At 28.9% G+C, this 19,972-nt stretch overlaps 1 pseudogene across 1 annotated transcript; it reads left to right on the forward strand.

Annotated features, from left to right (window-relative positions):
- Positions 1-5,966: 5,966 nt before the first annotated feature.
- On the forward strand, positions 5,967-6,055 carry BDCG_17416 (annotated as a pseudogene). Its single transcript has one exon. The product of its transcript is annotated as a tRNA-OTHER (tRNA).
- The last annotated feature ends 13,917 nt before the right edge of the window (positions 6,056-19,972 follow it).

The raw sequence follows: 19,972 nt of genomic DNA on the forward strand, positions 1-19,972 counted from the left end.
TTGAATAGCTTTGAACTCTTCATCAGATATTAAGTTATTCTTTTAATCTCTCTTAGCAGTGATTAATTGCTTTCTTTTAGAAGTGATATTCTCATTTCATCAAGGTTTGAAATACTCAGAAGACTTTTTCTTTGAAATATTTTCTTTAATACTTGTTAAAAGAATAGATGTAATTAGCTTTACTCTATTCTCAAGCATTTCATTTGAGATATCTTGGCTTTGATTTCAATAGAGCTCACTCTGTCTTTCAGATTTCAGCTGTTTTACTCTTTCTTCAACTGCTTTTCAATCAGCTTTTTCAAACTTATACTGATTAGAGAGAAGAGGATTTTCACTTCTCTGTTTTTCACTCAGTTCAATATCAAATTGAATGATCTCATGACCTGATCCTAAGGTTTCATTTGAATTAATAAACCAGTTTATAAGTCTTTTTTCAATTAGATTTTGTGATATGAAAGTTAGATCTATAATAGATTTCTGTTTCATGTCTTTTCTAAAGAATGTTTGTTGATCAGACTTGTTAACTAAATCTATTGAATGCTCAAAAGTTCATTCAATCAGTTTATCTGCTCTTACTGCTCTTGTGCACTCTGAGTTTCATCAGAAATGATGTGCATTGAAGTCTTCTATAATTATAGAGTTTTTTAAGAGAGTTATATTTAAAAATCCTCTGTCAATTGTTCAGATATTGTTGTTTTCTTTCAATGATTTTTCATTAAAGATATTTATAAGTTAAATAGTATCAAACTTATTATCTTTATCTATAATGTCAACTACTAGAATATCAGAGTCAGATATGATATCAAATCTCTGATTAAATTAATATCTTGATCTTTTTCTCTCATAGATTGCTACTCTTGATTTTATCTCAGATTTTTCAGAAAGAAAGCAGTAATAGCTTGAATGAGAAATAATGTACTTTTACTCAGTATCAAAGTTTGATTCTTAAAGAAGTACAAAGTCAACTTTTTATTCAAATGCAATCTGAAGATAAGAATAAATACAATTTGAGTTTCTATTCACATTGTTTTGAATAAATGTGATTTTTGAAGAGTTTTTAAACTTTTTTTGTTGTTTTTGTTGTACATTCATACTAAAAGAGAATGAAGATATAGTAGAATTTAATCACTATCATCAGATAGTAGATTATAACTATTTTGAAAAGTAGAAATCTCAACTGCTTGCATTCTATCTAGTTTATCATCAGAGTCATTTCTCAATTCTCTAATCTTAACAGGTGTTTGAGAATTCAAATTCTGTTTATATTTAGCTGGAGAATTAAAGTTTGAAGATCTAGATAGTTGAGAGTTTCTTCTTTTTAATCTTGTAGTTGCAGATTTACTAGCTTGACTTTTCTCTTCAGTTTTAGATTCACTTTAAGCTTTATCTTTTCTTCAGTTCTTCTGAGTTCTTGAAGTAAATACACATTCTTTTGAGCTAGATGCATGTTTTTCTTTGCAATTGAAGCACTTAAGCAGAGTATATTGACATATTTCATCTCTTTTTGAGCATGTTTCACATTTATGCTCACTAGTTTTATGATCTCTAGCACAGAATGCGCATTTTGAGTCTCTGAAATAAGAGATTGTAAAGTATTCATATCTTTGACAGTTTGAACACTGTGTTTGAGCTTTGAGATTCATTCTTGAGTCTTTGTATTCATGAACTCTCATTTTCAAATCTGCTACTCTTACTTCAGAGATTCTTGATTGTTCAAGTGTTTTTGTATATACTAGAACAGAGGCATTTCTTCTGCTCTATCTGAACTCAATTGAATTAAGTCATACAGGCTCTTTTCTCAGTTGAATAGAATTGTATTCTTCTAATTCATTTTTGAGAAGTAGTATTTCTTTCTCACAGTCAAAAATTTCAACTGAAATATTATAAAGAAAGAATTTGTCTCACTTTTCATCTCTCTCAGATAGAATTGTTATATTTAGTAGAGATTCTATTGCTGATTTTCAGAGATTCTCATTCTAAATGAGAAATTCTGCACTGAATTCAGGCCTTGTAGTCAAAATAATAGAATTTCCAAAGAAAGATAGCTCAATTGAAGCTATGACTAATTTTTGAACTTCAATATCAGTTATTAACTGAGAAAAGAACTGCTGGTTAATTTCATTTCTAATTCTGAAAATGAGATTTGAGTTTAGCTTGTTTTTTGTCAGCTCTTCTGATTTGAGACTTTGAGAATAAGTCTTCTGTTTCTGAAGATTTGAAAGTTCTTCTCTTTTTGCATTTCTTTTTTTTTCTTTCTATGAACAGAGATCTGAGTAATATTCTTCTCAGTTTTCTCAGAATTTTGAGCAGATTTTGAACTAGCAGGTTTGAAGACAGCAGATTCTGCTACTTGAGTATATGTTTTCTTCTGATTTGAAGAAGAAGAAGATGAAGAAGTAGAAGATGAAAAAGAGTCAGTGACTGTACTGAAAGATTTCAATGTTTTTTGAATTGCATTTGAAATTCCAAGTTTGAACTTGATCACTTCTTGTAGTTGTCTAGCCTGAGCATGAAGAATTAACAGAACTTCTTCATTCTTCTCACTCAGACACTGTTTTCCAAGAATTTTACTTGCTTTTTCCAGTTCCTGTATTTCAAGAACTTGTTGTTTCTCTATTTCTTCCTTCTTTCTTCTCTTTAGAATTTCAATCTCAGGAACAGCATCTGGGAAGACATCTTTTTCCACATCAACTGAGTGTACTCTTGAACTCATTTTACTCACTGAATGAAAAGTTGATCAGACTGTTTCAATTGAGAGATTTATCAGTCTATTTTCAAATGAAAACTTGGTCAGACTGTTTCAATTGAGAGATTTATTAATCTATTTTTAAATGAAAAGTTGATCAGACTGTTTCAGTTGAGAGATTTATTAGTCTATTTTCAATTGAAAAGTTGATCAGACTGTTTCAAAAGAAGAATGAAAGACTTTTGTGTATAAAACACCTGATTTTTTTCACACTAGTTCAGTAACTAGGTTAGATTTTTGAAGAGAATCTAATAAACTAAAATTAATTTTTAAGATAAATCAATAAAATCTTTACAAACTCTTTCTTGGGATACAGTGAGGAAAAGTATGATATTAATTGATAATAAATCAGATAATATGACAGTTTTTGAGAGAAAAACTGATAAAAAATAAGTCAATTTTTTGCAGAGAAATTGATCAAACCTATTCAATTTTATTCTAAATCATTCAATTCTCCTCACACAATAAGTGTGCAACTCAAATTAGTCAATAAAGAGTGTAAAAGAGAATTAAGTATTAATGAAAGCTTTTCAGTCACTGAAAAAGTAATTCTTACTTAAAAGAATATGAAATTATAACAGAAAATAACTCTGTTTTTAATTCTTTGTAAGAATATTGTATATTATTATTATTATTATTATTCTTCTTCAATTATAGATGTATGCAGTCAGAGACTATAACATCTATCTGAGAACTTTTAATTCTCAGAGTTTTTCCTATATCTGTAAAGTTAACTATTATACATTCATCAATTTCAGATATACAAAATCAGAAAATTTCAGCTCAGAATATAAAAACTGTTTACAAATTGCAGTGTTTTAACATCTTCTGATACTTTGAAATCATTTGACAATATCATGACAAAGGAAAAGAGAACACAGTCTTAAAGATGAACACATTAAATAGATAGATAGACAGGAATTGAAAGGAAAAGATAAAGTAAAGAGAGACTATAACAAGGCCTGATGACGTAGTGATTAACTACGCTATCATGAAGCCTCAATTAGCGGCCTTCCCCCCGGGAAATGAATGTCAAGAGAGAGCAGGTTTGAACCCTGCAAGAGTCATCTTAATCACAGCTTTCACTGTTAAGTCATAAAACAGTATCAGAGGCCCCCGGGTGCACTATAGTGAATCATTATCAAGCTTAAGATGTTCATTCCAAAGGTTCCCAGACATTAATTCTCACTGATCTTAGAATTAACAGTCTTCCAGACACTTCAAGTTAGATCAGTACTAGAGTGATTGAGGTCTAGAATGCCTGTAGAATAGTGAATCATTATCAAGCTTAACTGATCAGATCTCATCTCTCTCACTCTAGACACTCACTTTCAGAAAATGAGATTTAAAAACTATTTAATTAGAACACTCTGAGCCTAGCAAGAATCTAGATAAGATAAGATCTAGACACTCTTAATAGATAATTAGTGTAAGCAAAACTGTGACAGTCAATTGATAGACTGAAATGCTGAGATTGACAGCTGAAAGATTAGAGACTTAACTAGAATTGAGTAGCTCTGATATTATTCTTAGTGAGAATCTCACTTATGAATAAGCTAGTTACAGGAGCTAGCTGAGCGGTGACTCTTTAGAGAAAATGATAATCTCTGAAGCAGATCTGAGAGAACAGAGACAGCGGTCAGTTATATAGAGTGTTAAAATATGTATATAGCTTAAGATGTAAATTGCAGAGATCTTATTCTGTAGCTCTTTACTATACTTATTTCTTTCTGTTCTTTTCTATCTATCTATTTAATGTGTCTATCTTTAAGACTATGTTCTCTTTTTCTTTGTCATGATATTTTCAAATGATTTCAAAGTATTAATAAATGTTGAAATACTGTAATTTATAAACAGTTTTTGTATTCTGAGCTGAAATTTTCTGATTTTACATATCTGAAATTGATAAGTGTATAATAGTTGACTCTATAGATATAGGAAAAACTCTGAGAACTAAAGATTCTTAGATAGATATTATAGTCTCTGACTGCATACATCTATAATTGAAGAATAATAATAATAATAATAAGAGACTGTAATAAAACAAATTATTAAAAGATAGTATATAGCTGTTTTAACAGATTATATCTGATTGATTTTCTTCTCTTCATATTCAGATAATTCTGAATTTAGTCATTTTCTTATAGCTGCTTGAGTTTCTGATAGAAAGTCTATTAAGTATTTAATTCCTATCTCAGTTAAGAATAAGAATCTTATATTTAATTAATTTAGATTATACTTCTCTTTCAATCTGACTCTGAGACTATTGTATAATGCATAGTGTATTACAATATACTCAGAATTCTCATTTACATTACAGAATGAGCATTCTATTAAGTTAAATCTATTATCAAATCTTTGTATATAAGATTTAAAATAGTCATGTTCTAGTTTTAGCTGTATTATAGATGAGAATATTTTCTTTTTACATTTAATTGAACAAGATTTTCACTTGAGTTTTGTTTCAAATCTTGAATAATGTATACTCTTCTTTTGTTTCTACTAGCTTTTATTTCACTTGTCTAAATAAGATTATTTTATTTTTCTCTTTATAAAAGATCAGAACATAATTTTTTGAATAGATCTGCTTAATTCTGCACTCTTTTTTACAGCTGAATCAGTCAATTCATTGTCATGAATATTTATATGAGCAGGAACTCAGTGCAGATAAATTATCAGCTTTGATATTCTTCTCTTTTGAATTTTCAAAACAGAGTTTAAGATCAGTTCAAGATTCATTTGATCATTATAAATCTGACTATTTCTAAGTCTTTTTTAAAGCAGCTTGACTATCAGAGAATATTCATATCTCTTTCAAACTATTTCCTCTTTTATAAGATTTAATTTCAATGAGTTTGAAAGCTTTTACTATTACAAATAGTTCAGCATCAAAGACTTCAGATTCACAGTCTAGATTTCATAAATCTAAGATAAAATTGATATTATCTTCAGTATAAGCAATGTCTGTGTCTAATCTATTCAAATTCTCATTTTTTGAGTCATCTGAATAAATCAGAATAGAGTCTTTTATATTGATTGTAGAAATTCTCTTCAAATGCTGTTCATATTCTTTCTCTTTTAATAGTTCACTTATTTGTAAGTCTATAAGAGATTCAAGCTTTTCTCTTCAGAGAGATAACTTCTCATGATCAACTTTTTTAACATTTAAAGAAGAAAATTAATTTTTAATCAGAGAGCATAGTCTGTACAGTTGAGAAGAGCCCCGGTGGCCGAATGGTTAATGCGGCCACCTGGTAGCGCCTTGGCGTGGGAAACCAAGGCGCGTGGGTTCGAAACCCGCAGGGGATACATTAAATCCGGAACTCAAGCACCTCAGGTTTCTAATAAATACAGAGGTGTACAAATCGCTTCAATGAATCGCTCTATGTTCCTGGGCTGGGAAGTTATTATCGCATGTATCTAATTGTCACTCCTTTGTATTTTCCTATGTTCTTGTTATCTTGGCGTGGTCTCAACACCTGTATTTCCTCCTGTATAATCAACACTTGACCTGTATTTAACATCACGCAAGGACTCATTATAAGCTCCGCTTGCATATGAGTATAATGAAAGAATAATAATAATAATAATAATAACAGTTGAGAAGACATTTTCTTTGAAGAATTATTTTCATTTCAATCAAGAAATCTATTTCAATTCAGTTCATTTTCAGAGTTAATTGATAAAAATGAAGAAGAGACTCTTTCTCTGATTATATGATTTAAGCTCATCTTTATAACTCTTAGAGCATAGTTTATACAGGCCTTCTCAAATCTAATAGCAGAAGAAGGAATTAAAGCTTCAATTTTCATTGCTTTAATAGAAGATAATTTGAATACTTTCAGAATTCTTCTCAAGACTCTGTTTTACAGACTTTGAAAGAGTTCAGTGAAATTCCCTTAATTATTTCATCAAACTTGAACTTCATAATCAGCTACTGATGTAATACAGACTATATATAACTGTCTCATAGCCTGGAAGAATAGACCTCTCTCTGTATTTAATAGTCTGATTATATTGTTCAATAGTCTTTCTGTCTTGACAGTTCTTTGTTGAATGTGATATTTAAAATTCAACTTGGAGTTTAATTATACTTCTAATTATTTGACATTTACACTGAGTTTAATCTCTCTATTTAAAAGAGTTAGAGATAGTTCTTTCTCATTGAATCTAGAAAAGAAATGAATTAACTCAGTTTTATTCATATCAAATTGAATTTAATTAATATCTACTCTAACAAAGATTTTCTTTGCAGCTTCTTCAATCACTTTTAAATTCTCTTTGATAGTTTTTGAGCTGTAGACTAGACTAATATCATTCATATAACTCAGAGATCATACTATTCTCATATTTCTATTTTTGAATAGATATGCAGTGTATATTGCAAATAAAATGAGTGAGATTGAAGATTCTTATGATACTTCTATTTTTATCTCAGTCTTGTCTTATTTCATTTCATCAAAGAAAACTTGTATAATTCTTTTAGATATAAAACAGTTAACTCATTTTATTAGAGAAAGTAGTAGTTTTAACATCTTTAATATCTGAATTAACTTTGACTTTGAAACATCATCAAATTCTTCTTTTATATCAATAAAAACTGCAGTTGAGATCAGATCTTCATACTTTGCTATTTAAATATCATGAACAACTGAGAGAACAGTGTCAATTGCAGAACACTGTTTTCTATCTCTTATTTATTCACTGAATAAAAGAGAATTACTGATAGAGCTTATAAAAGATAGTTGAGTAGCTATTATCTTTTCTAAAACCTTTTCTAGGCAGTTCAATAGAGATATTACTCTATATAACTTGAGAATTGAAGTTTTTCTATTAGGTTTTACAAGAATCACTTCAGTGGCTTCTCTTCAGCATTCAGAATGATATTCATTTTTCAAGAGATTGAAAAAGAGCTCAAAATATTCATTCTTTAAGTAGAAGTATGTATTTTGAATAATTAAGAGATTAATTGAATCAGGTTCTGCAGCAGTCTTAACTGAACTTGAGAAGATAGCTGACTCTAATTCATCTTGAGTAAGATCAGGCCATTTTCAGTCATTTTCATTAATATAGTTGAGAAGTGATATATTCTCTTCCTCTGAATCTGAATCTGATGAGTTTTGAAAGAGAGTTCTTATAAAAGCTTAATATTTTTTCTTAAAAGAGTTTGCTGTATATAATTCATTCTGAAACTGATATTCTAAGATTGAAAGCTTTGCTACACTTCTTGTTTTAGTATAGTTAAAAGCTTTAAAACCTTCTTTTTCTTATGCTTCTTTAAGAAATTTATTCCAGCAGTCTGTTTTAGCTTTTTTAATATCTCAAAAATATTCATTTCTGACAGCTTTGAACTCTTTATCAGAAATTATATCATTCTTTCAATCTCTTCTAGCAGTAGTCAATTGTTTTCTTTTAAATGTGATATTCTCATTTCATCAAGATTTTGAATACTTAGAAGACTTTCTCTTTGAAATATTATCTTTAACACTTACTAGAATAATAGATGTAATGAGCTTTACTCTATTCTCAAGCATTTCATTTGAGATATCTTGATCAGGATTTCAATACAGCTCACTCTGTCTTTCAGATTTTAACAGTTTTATACATTCTTCAACTGTCTTTCAGTCAGCTTTTTCAAAGTTAAACTGATTAGAGAGAAGAGGATTTTCACTCATTTATTCCTCACTCAGTTCAGTATTAAATTAAATAATCTCATGATCTGATTCTGATGTCTCATTTGAATTAATAAATCAATTTACAAGTCTTTTTTCTATTAGATTTTGTGATATGAAGATTAGATCTATAATAGATTTCTGTTTCATGTCTTTTCTAAAGAATGTTTGTTGATCAGACTTGTTAACTAAATCTATTGAATGCTCAAAGATTCATTCAATCAGATTATCAGCTCTTACTGCTCTTTTGCATTCTGAATTTTATCAGAGATGATGTGCATTGAAATCTTCTACAATTATAGAGTTTCTTAATAAAGTTATATTCAGAAATTCTCTGTTAATTGTTCAGATGTTATTATTTTTCTTCAATGACTTTTCATTATAGATATTTATGAGCTGTATAGTATCAAACTCATTCTCTTTATCTATAATATCACTCACCAGAATATCAGGGTCAGATATAATGTTAAATCTTAGATTAAATTAATATCTTGATCTCTTTCTTTCATAGATCACTACTCTTGGCTTTATCTCAGACTTTTGAGGTAAAAAGCAGTAGTAGCTTGAATAAGAAATAACATATTTTTACTCAGTATCAAAATTCGGCTTCTGAAGCAGTATAAAATCAACTTTTTATTCAAATGCAATTTGAAGATAAGAATAAATGCAATTTGAGTTTCTATTCACATTATTTTAAATAAATATGATTTTTAAATAGTTTTTAAACTTTTTTTGTTGTTTTTGTTGTATATTTATACTAAAAGAGAGTAGAGTAGAATCTAATCACTATCATCAGATAGTAGATTATAACTATTCTGAAAAGTAGAAATCTCAACTGCTTACATTATATTCAGTTTATCATCAGAGTCATTTCTCAATTCTCTAATCTTAAGAGAAGTTTGAGGATTCAAATTCTGTTTACATTTAACTGAAGAATTGAAGTTTGAAGATTTAGATTGTTGAGAGTTTCTTCTTTTTGAGCTTGCAGTTGTGAGTTTACTGGCTTGACTATTCTCTTCAGTTTTAGATTTGTTTTGAGCTTCATCTTTTCTTCAGTTCTTTTGAGTTCTTGAAGTAAATATATATTCTTTTGAGCTAGATGCATATTTTTCTTTGCAATTAGAGCATTTAAGCAGAGTGTGTTAACATATTTCATCTCTTTTTGAGCATGTTTCACATTTATGCTTACTAGTTTTGTGATCTCTGGCACAGAATGCACATTTTGAGTCTCTGAAATAGAAGATTACAAAGTGTTCATATCTAGACTGACCGTGTGACCGTGTCTGGAACCAGGACCAGAATTTTTGATAGTTTTATTGTCAATTCGACAGATCTCATTACACGGTTCTAACATTAGATAGTAGTCTCATACTGTTTCAGTGGGACTTACTGTCTACTCTTGTCACATTTTCCAAATGAGATCATGATTTTCACTTCTCAATTTAAATTATTTTTATTGCTTTAAATGACTTTAAATCTCATTTGAGTGTTACCAAAAAGTGTTACTTTTTAAAAAATTAAAAATAGTCTAAAAAAAACCTTAAAATGTCTAAAAATAGTAACTTTATGCCAAGAATGGGACTAAATGAAACCAAATGAGATCACTTTCTCATTTTTTTCAAGTCATGGTTTCATTTTGAGATCTGATATATAGTCACTTTGCATGTTTATTTAATGATTAGTCCCAGCGGGATTCACGCCAAGAAATGTATGGGACCAGATCAAATGGGATCAAATGTGAAATTCATGGTCCCGGCGGCCAGTCTATTCATATCTTTGACAGTTTGAACACTGTGTGTGAGCTTTGAGATTCATTCTTGAGTCTTTGTATTCATGAACTCTCATTTTCAAACCTGCTACTCTTACTTCAGAGATCTTTGACTGTTCAAGTGTCTTTGTATATACTAGAACAGAGGCATTTCTTCTGCTTTGTCTGAACTCAATTGAATTTAGTCATACAGGCTCTTTTCTCAGTTGAATAGAGTTATATTCTTCTAATTCATTTTTAAGTAGTATTCCTTCTTCACAGTCAAAAATTTCAACTGAAATATCATGAAGAATGAATTTGTCTCACTTTTCATCTCTCTCAGATAGAATTGTTGCGTTTAACAAAGATTCTACTGCTGATTTTCAGAGATTCTCATTCTGAATAAGGAATTCTGCACTGAATTCAGACATTGTAGTCAGAATGATAGAGTTTTCAAAGAAGAATGGCTCAATTGAAGCTATAACTGGTTTTTGAACTTCAATATCAGTCATTAACTGAGAAAAGAACTGCTGATTAATTTCATTTCTGATTCTGAAAATGAGATTTGAGTTTAGCTTGTTCCTTTGCAAGATGTCCTGATTTGAGACTTTGAGAATAAGTCTTCTATTTCTGGAGATTTGAAAGTTTTTCTTCTTTTACATATTTTTCTTCACTTTTCTATCAATAGAAGTATGAGCATTATTCTTCTCAGTTTTCTCAGGATTTTGAGTATGTTTTGAGAGAGCACGTTTAGAGACAGCAGATTCAGCTGCTTGAGCATATATTTTCTTCTGATTCAAAGAAGAAGAAGAAGTAGAAAAGAAGAAGAAAGAGTAAGATGAGAAGTCAGTGATTGTTAGACTGATCATGTGACTGTGTCTGGAACCAGGACCAGATTTTTTAATAGTCTCATTACCAATTTGACTGATCCCATTACACAGTTTTAACATTAGATAGTAGTTTCATACTGTCTCAGTGGGACTTACTGTCTACTCTTGTCACATTTTTCAAATGAGACCATGATTTCCACTTCTCAATTTAAATTATTTTTATTGCTTTAAATGACTTTAAATCTCATTTGAGCATTATCAAAAAGCGTTACTTTTTAAAAAATTAAAAATAGTCTAAAAAAAACCTTAAAATGTCTAAAAATAGTAACTTTATGCCAAGAATGAAACTAAATGGGATTAAATGAGATCACTTTCTCATTTTTTTCAAGTCATGGTTCCATTTTAAGATCTGATATATAGTCACTTTATCTGTTTTTTTGATAGCCAGTCCCAGCGGGATTCACGCCAAGAAATGTATGGGACCAGACCAAATGAGACCAAATGTGAAATTCATAGTCCCGGCGGCCAGTCTAGTGATTGTACTAGAAATTTTCAATGTTTTTTAAACTGTGTTTGAAATTTCAAGTTTGAACTTGATTACCTTCTGTAGTTGTCTAGTCTGAGTATGAAGAATTAACAGAACTTCTTCATTTATCTCACTCAGACACTGCTTTTCAAGAATCTTGTTTACTTTTTCAAGTTTCTGTATTTTAAGAACTTGTTGTTTCTCTATTTCTTCTTTCTTTCTTCTCTTCAGAATTTCAATCTCAGGAATAGTATTTGAGAAAGCATCTTTTTTCACATCAACTGAGTGTATTTTTGAACTCATTGTTCTCACTCAATGAAAAGTTGATCAGAATGTTTTAATTAAGATATGTATTGAACTCTTTTGAAAAGTTGATTAGACTGTTTCAATTAAGAGGTTTCTAAGTCTGTTTTCAATTGAAAAGTTGATTAGACTGTTTCAAAAGAAGAATAAAAGACTTTTATATATAAAACACCTGATTTGTTTCACACTAGTTCAGTAACTAGATTAGATTTTTAAAGAGAATCTAATAAACTAAAATTGATTTTTAAGATAAATTAATAAAATCTTTACAATCTCTTTCTTGAGATACAGTGAGAAAAAGTATGATATCAATTGATAATAAATCAGATAATATAACAGTTTTTAAGAGAAAAACTGATAAAAAATAAATCAATTTTTCACAGAGAAATTGATTAAAACTATTTAATTTTATTCTAAATCATTCAATTCTCCTCACACAACAAGTATGCAACTCATATCAGTTAATAAAGAGTGTAAAAAAGAATTAAGTATTAATGAAAGCTCTTCAGTCACTGAAAAAGTAATTCTTACTTAAAAGAATATGAAATTATGACAGAAAACAGCTCTGTTTTTAATTCTTTATAAGAATATTGTGTAAAACTCAGAGAAAAACATCTTACTTTTTTAAGAGAAGTAAAAAACTATTTCTAAAATGTTTTTTTTTTTTGCATTAACTGCTGCAGAAGAATGAGATAGAAACTGCTAAGATATATACTACTATATACTCTCTATCAAGACTTTCTCTCTTCAGAGTCTTGATATTATAGAGAATATAAGTCTGTTTCTATATAATAATATAAATATTATCAGTGAGATGTAGAGGAACTGATTATTTATATCTCAAAATAGAAGACTTTGTCAATGATTATATTAATATAGAGTTAATTCTCAAATTCAATAGAAACCTAGTGTTGCTGTTCTCAATTTCTTGCAGAATCTATTGAATATTGAGATATTAAAACTAGATTTAATATATCTCACTGTGCAGGGATCAAAGGCTCAGTCAGATCTTGAGATATCCTGATTTTATAGTTATTGTGTCTGCTGATTATGTATCAAATACAGTTGCTGAGGTATCTTTTTGTACTTTTCCGCCGGGGATGGGCCAGATTGAGAGGGGTGGTACGAGGGTGAGACTTGGCGTTGATGTCTAGATACACTGAAGGCAGACCGCGGAAGTTGCACTTCAGAAGTGGCCATTGGTTATGTGCTTGATATTATCGCCGAGGTATGGCTAGGTCTCTTCACCTTACAATTTGTATGGCAATTTGGCCCGGGGTTGTGGTGTGGTAGGGGAGAATGGGGGATAATCCCACACAGGAGTTTCAAACAACATCTGGTTCACATTTGGCTGGATAACTCCACCACCACACGGGGTATGCGGTCGGCGATGGGGTCAAAATGCTCGTATGATCGAGGTCTTTTCGATGGATCTATCGGCGGGTTCTTTTTCGAAAAATCGAGCGAGTTCGTGGTGGAGCGGTTGATCACTAAGAAAAAACCAAGAATATTGTATAAAACTCAGAGAAAAACACCTTACTTTTTCAAGAGAAGTAAAAAACTATTTCTAAGATCTTTTTTTTTTGCATTAACTGCTGCAGAAGAATGAGATAGAAACTGCTAAGATATGCACTACTGTATACTCTCTATCAAGACTTTCTCTCTTCAGAGTCTTGATATTATAGAGAATATAAGTCTGTTTCTATATAATAATGTAAATATTGCCAGCAGGATGTAGAGGAACTGATTATTTATATCTCAAAATAGAAGACTTTGTCAATGATTATATTAATATAGAGATAATTCTCAAATTCAATAGAAATCTAGTGTTGCTGTTCTCAATCCCTTGCAGAATCTATTGAATATTAAGGTATTAAAACTAGATTTAATATATCTCACTGTGCAGGGATTAGACTGGCCGCCGGGACCATGAATTTCATGTTTGATCTCATTTGATCTGGTCTCATACATTTCTTGACGTGAATCCCGCTGGGACTATCTATCAAAAAAACATGCAAAGTGACTATATATCAGATCTTAAAATGAAACCATGACTTGAAAAAAATGAGAAAGTGGTCTCATTTGATTCTATTTAGTCTCATTCTTAGCATAAAGTTACTATTTTTAGACATTTTAAGGTTTTTTTTAGACTATTTTTAATTTTTTAAAAAGTAACACTTTTTGATAACACTCAAATGAGATTTAAAGTCATTTAAAGCAATAAAAATAATTTAAATTGAGAAGTGGAAATCATGGTCTCATTTGAAAAATGTGATAAGAGTAGACAGTAAGTTTCACTGAGACAGTATGAAACTACTATCTAATGTTAAAACCGTGTAATGAGATCAGTTGAATTGGTAATAAGACTATTAAAAAATCTGGTTCTAGTCTCAGACACGGTCACATGATCAGTCTAGCAGAGATTAAAGACTCAGTCAGATCTTGAGATATACTTAGACTGATCATGTCACCGTGTCTGAGATCAGAATCAAACTTTATAGTTGTTATATTATCTAAAAGCATTACTTCTGATCATGATTTGTGTTCATCACATTAATTTCAAATCCTGTTATTTCAAATATTAAAGATCTCAGATTCACTTTTCAAATAAAAATCTAGTCTCAGATATAGAATATGTTTGAATTCTTAATCACATTTTTATTCTGATCTCATTATTGAAAATGGCATTAAATGAGATCATGAAATCATTTCTCACTTATATAATATCATAACATAGTACTCATTTGTTGAAAATTCAACAGAGAGTGTTATCAAATATCATTACTTTTCTGAACACAGATTATAATTAATATCATTTTAATTAAAAAAAAAAATGTAAAATACAAAAAATAATAAAAAAACAAAAAATAAAATAACAAGAAAAAATCACAACAAAAAAAAAAAAAAGAGAAAGAAAAAAAGAAGAGAAAGAAAAAAAGAGACAGAAAGAGAAAGAAAAATAAAAAAAAAAATAAAAGAAAAAGAAAAAAACAAAAAATAAAAATAAAAAAAAATCAAGATCACAGAGCTGCAGTATCTCTAAAATACTCACTTCTCAGAGTCTTTGCAATATTTATCATTAACTGTGTATTTCTCACAGTGAGAGTAGCACAGCTGTGATGAGCTATTGTCTTAATATTATCTAATAAATAATCAGTATATATCTATATAAATATGAATAATTAGAAAATATACACTTAAAAAGTGTGGCCAGGGTGAACTCTGCTGCTACTTAAATAGTATTAAGAGTAGAACACTGAAATTGATGATTTCTCTCATTGATTTCACAGACAAGGCATGTGAAGATAATCTTAAGAAATATAAGATTCTCTGACTTCTGGTAGAAATGAATCTCACAGAGAGACTCTATTTTCATCATATCAGAGACTGAGTATTATTAAAAAGTATTACTTTAATGCATATACACTTACTGCAGTGATTCACTCTCTGTGTATATAGCTGAGAGTTGCAGCTTTCTCACACTGTATGACTCTCTCTGAGATGCTGCTGCTAGTTTATAACTTATACAGTCTCTCAGTTCAGTATATACTGTGTATATACAGCTCTGCATACTGAGGCCATATTGATCATTATGGCCTGACATGATACTTACTTTTCACAGGCCATGTTTCATTTGATTGAAGAAGAGAGGGACACAACTGCTGTTTTATTTGAGAGAGAATGAATAATTGAATCTATAGAAGATAATTTGATTTCTTCTGCATTTGAAATTTGATTAGTCTATACTCTTCAATTTGAGAGTTTCTAATAGTGTTTTAATAGTTTTCATATCAGCTTGGAATTAGTGATTGATTGAAGAAGAGAAAAGAGAGAAGAAAGAAATAAGAATAACTTATTTTTATAATATGAAAACAGAGAATTACTGTAATCATTTATTCTAGTAATAAAGATCTGTTTTCTGCATGTATCACTGATACAGATTATATGATAACTGTATACAAAGAATATCAATAGTGCATGTATTGAATGAAGATGATGTTACTATATAACACTGTAGCTGTTTCTGTACATCACTGAAAGCTGTTAATATTTTCTTTAAGTCTCTTTATATTTGATAAGTCAGTAATATATTTCAATGCACTTCTTCTTTTATCATTATCATCATTATCATTATCATCATTATTATCACTATTACTACTATTATTATCATCATTACTATTATCATTATTATTATTATCATATTATTTCTGATCATCTCTTCTGTCTTCACTTCTCTTTAATACTCACTGAAATTAATTATATTATCTCTCTCTAAATATTCTGCAGTTCTGCAGACCATCAAGGTGTATGAGTGCTGTCACAGATTGAAGAGAGAGAAGAAGAAGGTATTTAAGTGAGAGAAGACAGATTGCAAGACATGTTATAATGCCTTGAAGAGACTCTGTAAGAGAGTAGAATAATAATGATTTTAAGTAATACTTCTGATAGATTTAGACTGAACTAAGTATAGAAATAATGCAGATAATGCTATCTGTAAGAGATTGAAGAAAAAGATAGTAAAGAGTCTTATACAGCAGCAGTGAAACTAGAAGAAGTTCTGAGAATGATTTAAGACTAAGATGAAGAGAGAGAGAGAGAAGAAGAGTGTTACTATAAATAAACAGTAACAGAAGAAGATTAAGAGAGTATTAAAGCAGAAGATAAAGAAGTCAAAACTGATAAGTTTTTTATTTATTAAGAGATAATGATTTTTAATAATACTTCTGTTCTCTAATTGATTAGCAGAAGCTGACAGAGAAGAAGGAAATTAAGGCCTTGTTCAGATCTTGAATGCACTTCATAATTCAGAACATTGAGAAGACAGCTCTGCTCTCTGAGTATGTCAATCTACTTACTACTGAGATGGAACCTGAGACAGCAGATCAGAAAATGCAGGATTTTGAGACACAGATTGACCTGGCTGAGAGGAAGCAGTGAGAACTCTTCTCTGAGAAGGCAGTGAAGAGAGATTTTGAGATGATTATCATCTCAGATGAGAAGGAGAAGAAGAAGAAGAAGAAGAAGAAGTGAATTATAAAGAATGATAAGAAGAATGAGAAAGAGCAGAAAGATGATGAGTAGAAAAAGTTTTTTTCTTTTTATATTAGTTAGTTATTAGTTCATAATTATTAATAATTGAAATTAATTTTGAGTTTTTAAAAATTATTGTACAAGTTGTAATCAAGTCAGAAATAATATATATATATATATATATCTATAATGTATAAGTATCAACATTTTTTCAACATTGATATTCATAATTATTAATATATTTTTAATAATATCATCTGATAATGCAATTTAGTAACACTCTCTTTCACAATATTAATATATTTCAAGAAATATGACAGAGATTAATCAAGATTGTTTATTTACTTTTATACATTGATAATATTCAATCTGAATTAGTACTAAAATTATAACTAAGCTAAGAAACAAGATTATTTTCTCTTATATTAATTCTTCTTACATATATCAGTGATCAGTTATTGAAAATAAATTATTATCTTTCTCAAATTATTATCATATCTTCTGAATTTACTTCTTTCACTTCTTTTACTTCTATTGAAGATTCACAAACTCTTTAAGAAATCACTGTGAATCATAAAGTCTATGTTATTTACAATTCAATATAGAATACTCTCTTTTAATCATGATGAATAATTACTTCATTCTTCATATCTGATTCCAGGTCATGAAATTTATGAAAAACTCAACACAAATACTGAGATGAACTATGAAATAATTATTAATAGATTATATTGTAGATTACTGAAGAGTCATCTCTCTGCTACAATCACTGTAACTTCATTCAGAAACATTCATCATAGACTGATTATAACTCTGAAGAAATTTTCTGACATCTGAAGTCATCAGAATACAGATAATAAAAGAAAAATAATCAGAAGATTACTACTGAGCTGATAAGTTACTCTATCAGATAATAATTTTTGATAATACTAACTTTCTAATTTGAAGAAAATCATGTGAAAATGATTATATATCAGTACTCTGATTTCACAACTCTCATCTGATAACTTTCATGAATAATTACTTTATATATATATATCTCTGAATCTTTCTCTTCAATCAATTGAAAACTCTGAATTTCAAATACTTCTTCAAATGCTTAATTTAAATCTTCATATTTCACATTGATTCTGTCTTCAGTTCAATCTCAAGATACACTACAAAGTCAATATACAATATCTAGAATCAGAGTTGAAGAATCATTAAAGAGTGTCTCTCACAGTGAATGCATGAACTAGTACAAATAATCTTGCATTTATGAGAGTTATATATTATTACATTGATGAGAACTAAACTTATCAAGAGACATTAATTGAATTTGAATCATTAATCAGTAGTTATACTGAGAATTATATAACAGAGATATTAATGACTGTGATTAAAAATGACTATTGAGATATTAGTTTCAGTCTTCTTACAATTATAACTGATAATGCTGTGAATAACTACACTATAATAAAGAGCTTGAAGTAAAAATTGACTTTGTATTTCTGAAATGATAAATAAGGTTATATTCTCTGCATTGCTCATATGATTCAACTTATGATATAAACACTGATAAAGAATCTTAACATTGAGATGAAGAATAATGAGATGACTGATTCTTGAGATGAGAATGAGATGAAAGTGATTACTCAAGTAACTTTTATATTCACTTTGTAAAAGATAATGTTTTTTGATAACACTTTTTAATATTGCTTTTTAATAACACTTTTTGATAATACTACTGTTAATTTTGAATAGATTGACTAATAATTTAAATATCACAGATTCAAAACATTGTTAATATGATTTATATCTTCTCTAAATAATAACAATGATTCTATGATATTCAATAAATAAACAAATCAGTCACATCACTGAATATGATACAGAATATTAGAATACAGTGAAGTTCAATATATAAGATAACTATTTAGACTCTTTGATTGTATCAGACAATTGATTATTGAGTGCAATACTCTGATTAGAAAAAGATTCAGATATTGAAACTTTCTGATATAAAGTGAACTCAGTTGAAATATATGATTAATTTACTGTTTCAGTTTTATAAGATAATAAAGACAGTCTCAATCACTTGTACATCAATACTGCAGTCAGTCTGATGAGTGTATAACAGTTTATTTACTTATCTTGAAAAGCAGTTGAATCACTTAAAAAGAAATTCAGTCTGAAATAATGTTATAGTGCAGACTATTGTTACTGTAAGAGATAAACTGGTATATTACTACAGTAAAACTGAACAATCTTTTGCAGAGTACTATGCTATAGCAGCTCTACTAGATCTCTTTTATTAAGTTAATATTTACACTTCTCAAGATTGAATAGAGGAGAAATAAGACTTATATATTAAATTAGTCTGAGACTACTACAATATCAACTATCAGAGATTTGAATGAGTAGATGTTCAAGATGTGAAGATAGTGATATACAATTCTCTAGTAAGTAATGATCTTTGATAATACTTCATATTATATAGAACTATAATACTAACTTTGAAACAGAACTTATATACATTGATTGCAACTGAAAATCAGGCAAAACTACATACTTGTAAAACTGAATTTAATTACTATCTTCAAGATGATCTGATGAATTTACACATTAAATCAATTCTAGAGTTATGAAAAATTATTGAGAGTATATATTTAACTGTTGTACTGATGATGTGTGATATTCTGACAATTTCATTGACAGAGATAAGAATGAAGTGAAAGTTTAACTCAAGTTGAGATATTTATCATTATTACTGAGAATAATTATAAGAAGAAATAATCAAGAAACTCATAATTATAAAATATGAAATTATTAGACAGTTTAATATCTCTGATTATAGTATATCAAAGAAGTGTAGTTTTCATGAGAAAGTGAAGAATAAACTTATACAAGAATGTATTTAGTTATTTCATGAGTGTTATTAATAATCATTATCAAATTCTGATTATATAAGTAATCACTGAATGAACTGAATAAGACTGATTTTAATCTTCAGTCTCAGTCTCATTCTGATTTTGAAAGAATGATTATCTTTCACAGTTTATTCTGAGAAATTACTCTCATTTCACTGTTCTTGAATTAAATCTGGTCATTTTTCACATCATTTCTCTCAGAAATGAT

Source organism: Blastomyces dermatitidis, assembly GCF_000003525.1.
Source record: "Blastomyces dermatitidis ER-3 genomic scaffold supercont1.7, whole genome shotgun sequence".
In the NCBI taxonomy this organism is placed as follows: Eukaryota; Fungi; Ascomycota; class Eurotiomycetes; order Onygenales; family Ajellomycetaceae; genus Blastomyces; species Blastomyces dermatitidis.